A 9,950-nucleotide genomic window follows, 5' to 3' on the forward strand; every position below is an offset into this window, starting at 1 on the left:
AATGTATTTTTCATACTACCTTCACAAATAACACAGCACAATCAATGCCTCTTGATGGCATGTGCTCTCAAAAAAACTGTGCTTTCATTTCCTACACATTAATGTATTATAACCTTGCTGTCCTTTAAACTGCCATGGAACGACAAGCTCTTTCGTCAAATAGTATCTCCATCTTTACCAGCATCGGAAGCTCAATCAAATCAACTTCTAAATGCTTTTCTTTCATATAGAATCACAGAATGGTTAAGGTGGGAAGGGACCTTAAAGATCATCAGGTTCCAACCTCCCTGCTATGAGCAGGGACACCCCACACTAGACCAGGCTGCACAACGGCCTCATCCAACCTGGCCTTAAACACCTCCAGGGAGGGGTTTATACAACCTCTCTGGGCAACCTATTCCAGTGCATTACTACCCTCATGATGAAGTATTTCCTCCTGATGTCTAACCTAAATCTACCCTCTTTCAGTGTAAAACTATTACCTCTTGTCCTATCACTACTCTATCTTGTGAAAAGCCCCTCCCCAGGTTTCCTGTAGGCCCCTTTAGGTACTGTAAGGTCTCACTAGAGTCTTCTCTCCTCCAGGCTGAACAGTCCCAACTGTCTCAGCCTGTCTTCACAGCAGAGATGCTCCAGCCCTTCGATCATCTTTGTGGCCCTTCTCTGAACCCTCTCCAACAGCTCCATGTCTTTCCTGTGTTGAGGGCTCACGTCAGGATTCCATGCACCCTCAAGTAAAAGGGTTTACGTTTACAGAGTTCAGAGGCAAAGGTAAACCGTGACCTCAAATCAAAAGAGAATGTCAAAAGAATTTCCAAAAGTATCACATAAAAAAAAAAAAAGCACGTAAAAATGTGTTTTGTTGTTTTCTTACCAAAAGATCTGATAAAGGGACAAATAATACATAACAAAGGAACTTTTGACATACACAAAAAATAAACACAGCATCTCACTGGTCAGACTTCCAAAATCAGGGTTAAAAGGGAAGACATTAACAGCAAGGCACTCCTTAAGAATGTTAACTTGGTAACTTTCATCATTTCAACTTAGCTCAAACCAGCCAAATATAGAAAATCATAGAATCATCATAGAATCATAGAATCTTAGGGGCTGGAAGGGACCTCGAGAGATCATCTAGTCCAACCCCCCTGCCAGAGCAGGGTCACCTAGAGTACATCACACAGGAACTCATCCAGGTGGGTTTTGAATGTCTCCAGTGAGGGAGACTCCACAACCTCCCTGGGCAGTCTGTTCCAGTGCTCTGTCACTCTTACAGTAAAAAAATTTTTTCGGATATTCACCTTGAACCTCATCATTCCTTAACAATCATAACTGGAACAAAGCTGAGAGTTGTACAATAAAAATTGTATGGAGGATCCAGACTATTTTGAAGATGTGTAATGGGTAATGGCCCATCATTCTTAGATGTGTGTGTCATTGTTCTGCCCCTCCCCCCAAAAAAAAGATAAGCAGAGAAGAAAATGGCATATAGTAACACAATTTAAGAGGTCATCAGGGGGCATGAAAGCTTTAAAATAGTTCTAGAGTCAGAGTTTAAAAAACTTTCCTCCATTGAGATTGTTAGAATGAAGAGGTATTGATTTCTGCAGATGGCCTCAAATAGTTCCAAATTTCAAGAGACAGCTTTTGCTGACAAAATTAACTCTAACTGCTTAGATAATAAAGCAGGAAAACAGCTAACATGGGTAATTTCTCTGAAACATCTAATTTACAATGCCACTTCTTTTTGAAGGCAATGCGATATATTTAGAAGGAATTACTAAAGATTCTATGGCTTACCCATGATAGGCATGTAGGCACTGTAACAAAGACATCACTGAAGTGTCCTACATAGAAGTACTGTGTATTTAATACATCATAATTGTGACACATTATTTACTGCAATCATTTGGCTGAATTAATGAGAATTCATTAATCAGACTGCACTCTTCTTGAGAGATACATGTTTACCAGCATAAATATCAGCTACCACCGTACAAATTTCTCAGAGGCATGAAAAAAAAAAAGGCAGTCATTAATTTCTACCCTTAAGATCCCTGAACTTGAACTTAGTATTTGACTAATGGCTGGAGAACTTAAATATTTTTTCTTGTCTCCTGTCATTTTAACAGATATTTTGTAATAGTTTGGCAAATCTCTCAGTTCTTTTCACACGCCCGAAAGAACAACTTTTGTGTTATTATTTTTCCAGGATCAAACGTTTATGATATTAACATATCATTAGTATGCAACATAGAATTACTCATTAAAAGCTGATTTAGGACAAACAGGCAAGCTTCAGTCTAATTCAAGAAGTGCAAAGGGATGAATTAACTCATCCTTCATCTTGTCCAGCCTCAGGAGTAAAACAGACAAGAGGATACTGATAAGTTTTTCTACATGAGATATATCAGATTAATTTTTATTCTTATTTTATAAGATGATTCATCTTTCCACTACATTTGAACTGAGCAAAATACACAGGGTCTGGGAGAGGCCTAAGGTATAACATTTGGAAAATGAAAAATTCTTAAAATACAGATATAAAATACATAAAATACATAATAAAGCTTAGTTACTTAATGATTATGAAGTAAGTCCTCATAAAATGTAGAGATTTGCAAGATGCCACACACTGTAGTTCAGAAGGGAGAAATCACATAGCGTGAAATAATTGACAATTATATAATTAAAGCTTATTTGCTAATTATATCCAAACCAACCTTTCCACTGGTATTCTCGGTATATAGCTGCACATGCCTAACATTTCTGATTTTTCTTCTTTTAGTGGAAAACTTCATACTTCACTGCCTACATTTTACATTAGAAGTTGATTTTCAGTCAAAGAATACTTACACATGGCGTATCACAAAAAAACACTGAATAATTAAATTAATTGAAAAAGAATGAATTGTATCTCTTCTACAAAGAACCTGTTTGGCAAAGTAACGAAGTTTCCACTAATGGTTTTACACTCCCTTGGGCTTCTACTAAATAAAACTGGTAAAGCCTGCACCATTCTCAGTATTGTTTTCTTCTGCGGCTTGATCACTTACACAACTGACTGCTCCGTGATTTTTTCAGTAAATGGGGATATATGTGTTTCCAATTAAGAAAGCTACTGCACCTCTTGAGGCAATGTTATCAAAATAGAAGCCAATAATGTCTTTGGCGTTCAATATATCTACAAAAGACTCATATTACTCCAGCAGCGACTCCTAAGCAGTAGCATTTGCTGTTGTATGTTCCAAAATATTTTTTTTTTAATTTCTGTATTTTGTTAGCCCAGACCTTAGCCTAATGTTTCTGTGGATAAGCAGAATTTTAAAGTCTTCATTTTGTTCTCATCTCACAGGCTGGACAAAATGTTTTGGCTACGGATACTGTATATGCACATTACACATGAAAGAATGTATTCTTTCTGCTATAAAACTTGTTTTCAGGTTATTTTTCTTTGTCAGTCAGAAAAATATAGGCATTTAAAATGTAATAATCTTCTTTATAATGCTTTTTGTCAAAAGGACTGTGAAATCCCTTGTCAGCTCTCCTTATGCTCCCAGCATCAGCAGGAGCCAAGTATATTCTGCCACAACTGAGGGTGAAGATGCACGGGTAGGACTAAACACATTAAAAAGCACCCTGCTAAAAATTACTTATTCTCATTTCTACTGCCTCCTTCTGTATTTTCCACTTATCTTGAACAGACTTTGGTGTTCACTGAGCTAACTCTTCTTTCAAGATAAGATACAGCAAAAATGGGCAGGTTTTTTGCTACAATAGCAAGTTGAATTAGTTTAAGAGTCAAATACAGTCAGTAGGAGGAATAAGGCAGAATACACAGACAGAAACAGGGAACAGGTGGGAGGAGCAAGGTAAAAAGAAATGGCAGCAAAACCTTTCTGTGACTGATGCAGCTCAATCAGAAGTTACTTACACAACCCTATCAGAATGAGAACTTAGCAAAATACAGGGTCAGATCTTAAATTTACATACATACATACATATAACCACTCTTTACATTTGTATTACCAGGTAACCAGATAATACAGAAAAGGATGGGGAATTTGGCAATGGGAAACAATTTTAAGGAACTGCCAGATCAATGCCCTCTTAATGTTTGCTATGACAATACTGTTATTTTGTGGCCATTAAAAAAAAACAAACAAAAAAAACCAAAACGACAAAACCAAAACCCCATTCTCCTCCCCCTTTCCTACTCTTCTTTCAGAAAAAAAACAAAAAAAACAACAAGCAAAAAGTCTTTCCATTCATCTTCAAGGAAAAGGAGTCCAGAATGTTCAAGTATATCTAACAGAAGCCAGATACCTTTTGCAGATAACCTATTTGATATGATACTAACTTTATAAAACCTTGCTGATAAAAGTAGTAACAAAGCATTTTGTAGAAAAGTAATCAATAAAACATAATTCCGGTAAAACACATGTTTCTTGATGCAGTTCTTTACATACAGCACAACACAGCCACTCCAGCAGAAGAAAAAAGGCTCAAACAAACTCCAGCAAAACAAGCCATGCATATAAAATGCAAATAGTCTTTGATATTCTCAGATAGAGGTTTTGTTTAATCAAATTAAACACCAGAAAAATAATAATAAAAATAGCATAGGATAGCAGATCTATGACTTAAGCTATTATTCCAGTTAAAAGTATGTATTGCAGTGGAACTATCCAGAGCATTACATAAACTGATATTGAACACTAAGATGACATCAAAAGAAAGCAAACCAAAATTGCAGTATGAGATCATCAAAATATCCAAGGAGACAAGTCCCAAAATACTTTTCCTTTGGTTGGGTAAGCTAGCACTATTATTTTCTGAATTAATTCTGTGAAATTCTGAAATACGTTATTCTCCTTCTGCTTCATCAAAGTTATTTTCATAACTATGAAAAATAGAAATATTTATGCAGAAAATAGATACCAATAAAGTGAAAAAGAATAAACACAGAGGAGCGATCAGCCATCCAGATAGCTAAAACTTTCACCCAGGCTCCCATTCTTCCTTAACTTGATTACTGTTCTATGGATCACATTTCACTGTCAAAGGCCCTCACAACCTGTCTCTACTATCACCTTCAACTCTCACTCACTAAATAAATACTGACCTGCCAATCCTAACTATCTAGAGCCCAACTTCTACATTTTAAAAACAGTTTGGGTCCTCCTCTCCCATTTTTTGTTCTTTGATATTTCCTGAAAGATTACATGAAGCTGCTTCAGTATCTCACTTCAAATTTGGTCTTAATCCTTTTTTTTTTTTTCTGCAGTACTTGTTGAAAACCCAAGTGAGCCAACTGAGAGAGTTGGGGCTGTTCAGCCTTTAGAAGAGAGACTCCAGTGAGACCTTGTAGTGGCTTTCCAGTATCTGAAAATACAGGCCTACAGGAAAGCTGGGGAGGGGCTTTTTAAAAGACTATAGAGTGACAGGACGAGTGGAAATGGTTTTAAACTGGAAGACAGTAAATTTAGGTTAGATATTAGAAAGAAATTCATCAGTGTAAGGGTGGTGAGATGCTGGAACAGGTTGCCCAGGGCAGTTAGGGAAGCCCCATCCCTGGAAGTGTACTAGGCCAGGTTGGGCAAGGCTTTGAGAAACCTGGTATAGCGGGAGATGTCCCTGCCCATGCAGGGGGGTTGGAACTAGGTGACCTTTAAGGTGCCTTCCAACACCAACCATTCCATGATATTTTGACTTCACAGTGTGCCTGAACAGATAGTTGCTCTGCTGCAACGGAAACTTAACTTGCTGGTATAAGAGCAGGAAGGACAGCACAGCAAGAGAAGCAATGATAACTAGAGACAGCACTGTAGGAGTGTAACTTTCAGCATGAAAACAAAGCCTCCTACTAACTCACATTAATACCTATGTACTAACTTTCATCCATCTCCTGTGTTATACCTACAGTGTTTAGCACAGCCATGGGGAGGGTTTTGTTCTGTATTTATAAAACTCTTCATCACTGTGGTGCTACAAATAAATTGCTTAAATGCCTGGAACAATTCCTTGAACAGATATATTCATATGTTGAATCTGCAATTTGTTATTGGGGTTTTTTATCCTCTAGCACATAAAATGGTGTACTTTGCTGAGCAATGTTGTGGGGTTTTTTCCCTTGTTTGAAAATACATTTCCATAGTTACATTTTAAAATTATTGAGGATTTTTTTGGGAAAAAAAAGTTGGGATACCTACTATACACTGAATTTCCACTGGAGTTATTTTTCCTTTTATTTAAAACTTTAAGAAGCCTACTTAATCCTGCCATCTGAAATTAAAAAAAAAAAAAAAAAGGAAAAAAATGCCTCATAGTAATAACAATATAAAATATTATGTAACATTGGACCATATTAGCCTTGTCTCTTTTTCTAAACTTTAACACAAGTATTGACTGATTTCACTAGTACTTGCTTGATGTAACAGTGAAACAGTAGATTTGATTAATTTTTATTTATAAAAGGACAACATTATTATGACAGTTACCAACATAAAAGCTGTATGCTTCTAAGCAGCTGCAAAAAAAAGTTACCTGCAGTTTGTAACTGGGAATGTGTCTTCAAAGTGCTAGTCATAGACTATTATAATCTTCTTTACCACATAACAGATATTAGCAATGCTGCACCAAATAATACAGCTGCAAATTCTTGCTTTAAAACTTCTCTTATCAAATTAACTCAGGTACACAAGCCTCTGGGAATTTCTTGTCCAATTCTTGTCAATCTTGTATCATCTTCAAAATAGCACCACTATTACACTTACTATCAATCTGTCTTCCTAACTCTGATAATACCAATAGGGAAGAAGTACAAACAAAATTGGAAATGCTAAGTCAACTGATGTCTTTCAGTGCTTATATTAAAATAAGAACCTCTAAGCTTGATTAAATCCTTATATTTAGGTGACTATCTTTATTTTTTGCTATAAAGCAAATAAGCGATATAATAAATAATAAAATCCACAACTATACCAAGCAGAACCCAAGCCCTATTGTTATTACCTTCTTTTTTTCCAAATTACACCTAATAATTTTCTGTAATTGTTGCTTTAAAAACCTCACTGAAAATTAATTAATAGCTAATTATTTAAGTCAACCAAAAGGTATTTAATAAATAAAACCTTCATTACATTACATAACATAAAATATATTATCAACTGCAATAGTTCCTGGCTTACAAGAAGAACCACGCTGTGTTTCTAAATGCTTATGTTAACCTTACCTTTTCTGCCTATCTCTTACTCCACATGTCTACATCATTAATTAACACTGATTTCTATCTCCCACTTTAGTGGTAGAAGACAATTGACCTTAAAATTATCATCAATAACCATTATAAAATAACAAGCAGCTGTATGTATGCTGCAAAGTCATTTCAGAATACACTTCACAAATACTTCAAGCCTTGTTCTGTATTCTTTATGTGTCCTCAAGACAGCTCTCCATCATTTCCAGAGAGCACTACCAACAGCTCCTTCTGAGGCAGCAGAACTAAGACACTAGTGATAACTGACCAGCACAGTGGAATGCACCCACATGGACATAGTACCGAGTTTATTTTCAGACACTGCAGACTTGAACCAGTTTTAAAAGGTAGTGCTCAGAAGGCTTATCTGTTGGACACAATTTACCTTTAAATTTATGCTTTGCTTATTTCACTACCTACACTGCTGAAAAGCTTTGTATTAGCTGCAACAGGCTTTTCCACTGAAGCACAACAAACCAACTAAAAATGCAGATGCAGGAAAAAAAAATAGAGGACAGAAAACAAAGGAACAAAAAAAAGACAAAAATCTGGAAACATGACGTGAACTCTTACAAACTTAAGGTACACAGTAGTATAGTAGCCGTCCACAGAAATGGCTTGATCTATAGTAAATGCCTTCCAGGACTGGTGGACAGAAGATAATGATGCACGACACTGGTCCTAAGTGCAAGATATCTTAAAAAACTTAATGGGGGAGGGAAATAAAAAGTTCAAAGAAGAACCATGTACACGGTCAAAGACTTAGAAAAAGATGGAGTCAAATGCTTCATCTATTTCACTGGATGAAAAATAAGAATAAAAACAAAGAACAACAATAAACCATGAGAGAAAAAAAAGTAATATGATAAACAGGTTTGTTCTTCCTATTTCACAGCACAAGAGCAAAAGGACACAAAAAGAAAGTAACAGATAGGCAACTAAAAAAATAAAAGTAATTGCCATGTGTTACACAATTCCACTGTAGAATTACTTTCACAAGAACTCATGAGGACATAAAGGATTTCAAGAGATATGAAACTGTAAGACATTTTGGAAAATATACCACATGCTTCACAGGATAAATCTTTAAATATTCAGGTGAAAAACTGATTACACATATTATTTTGCCCTTCCTCTCATTCCCCAATTATTCCATGGTATTCCCAGCTCTCAAATATTTGGAGGAAACTTTTTGGTAAGTAGGAAATTGGATTAGTTCTCTACATCATAGACCTTGAAGAAAATTCTTGTGTTTTCAGAATGGAAGACTGTGTCTTTACTTTCTTTCACTGAAGTAACAGGTTGCTGCTTCCATCAGTTAAAGTTGCATCTCATGTAAAGCTGTGTTTATAAATTCATAACTAACTGGGATGTACATTTCATTATCAATATTCACAAACATTTCTGTCTGCCACAATGAAAATAAAATTATAATTCCTCAGTCATAAATACTATCTTCATGCACAGTAAGTAAACATTTCAATTTCAGTAAGAGGCTTCAATTTTGTAACCACATGGGCAGTTTCTTATGTACACTCAATGTACTTTCCTAGAGCATTCAAAACAAACTCACACTGCATTTCTGTAAACACCTGTACTGTATACATTGTAGCAAGACAACAAATCAACAGAGCCAAAATTGCAAGATGAAAGATAGTGGAATAACGGACCATCTGTGTTTTCCTTAAGCCAAGCCTTTAAAATATTATCTGCTACAACAGAAAAAACAGTCCAAATGACAAGAATAGCCAGTATTAAGATCCCACAACTAACAAGAGACCATTTGCATAAATATTTATACAGATGACTATTTAGAAATAACTGCTTTCAACTTTCTTTTTAGCTTTTGCAAAATGGAAAAAAAACACATTGCCCAAATATTCCTTTTCATATACTGCTAAGAAAAAAAGTTTGTCTAATTGAAAGACCCATGGGATTCTTGGATACTTACAAAATCTTTTACTTAAAAACAGTAAATATTCTGACACATAACTACATGCTTTTCAACTTTATCAGGTCTTATGTTGACAGCAGCTATGATACCTACACTGCAGATAAAACAGCCTGAGAAAGGCAAGGAACTGTTAAAATACAGGTGTATCTACATCTTATTGCTTTTGCTTCAAATAATTAATGAAATTGCAAAAGGCAATATTAAATGTATGAGAGGCAGGGGCTGCAAAGAAAGATCCTGTAATTTGTGGGACTCCTCTGCAAGACTCATCTTACAGACCTAAGAAAACCTCTTCTGCAGCAACTGATCCACGTCACACCAGCATTAACTGGGTACAGAAGCCAACAAGGATCACATGGCCGGACTACCGTAATTAGGCCCAAGTTGCGTCTTTTTTCAGGTCACTGCCAGCAAGTACCACTAGCGTGTATACCAGGCAAGGCCAAAAAGGTTCACAGATCACACCAACCTTGCCTAACAGTACATACAATCGATACACTAAGGTGAGATAAAAAATAATTTTAAAGTGACCCCGAGCATATGCCCAGAAGAGGCGGGTGGTGGGTCATTCCCCATTAGAAGGTTAAAGAAGGGCACTGACCCCTCGGCCCTTCGGCCCCCCAGCCCCCTGCGCGGCCGCGCTGAGCGCAGGGCGGGCTCTGGCCGGGGCGGTCAGGAGGGCGAGGAAGCAGCGCGGGCACAGACCGGGCAGCGCCTCCTGCTCCGGCCCGGAGCACC

This window comes from Chaetura pelagica, unplaced genomic scaffold, assembly GCF_000747805.2.
Source record: "Chaetura pelagica isolate M959 unplaced genomic scaffold, ChaPel_1.0 scaffold135, whole genome shotgun sequence".
In the NCBI taxonomy this organism is placed as follows: domain Eukaryota; kingdom Metazoa; phylum Chordata; class Aves; order Apodiformes; family Apodidae; genus Chaetura; species Chaetura pelagica.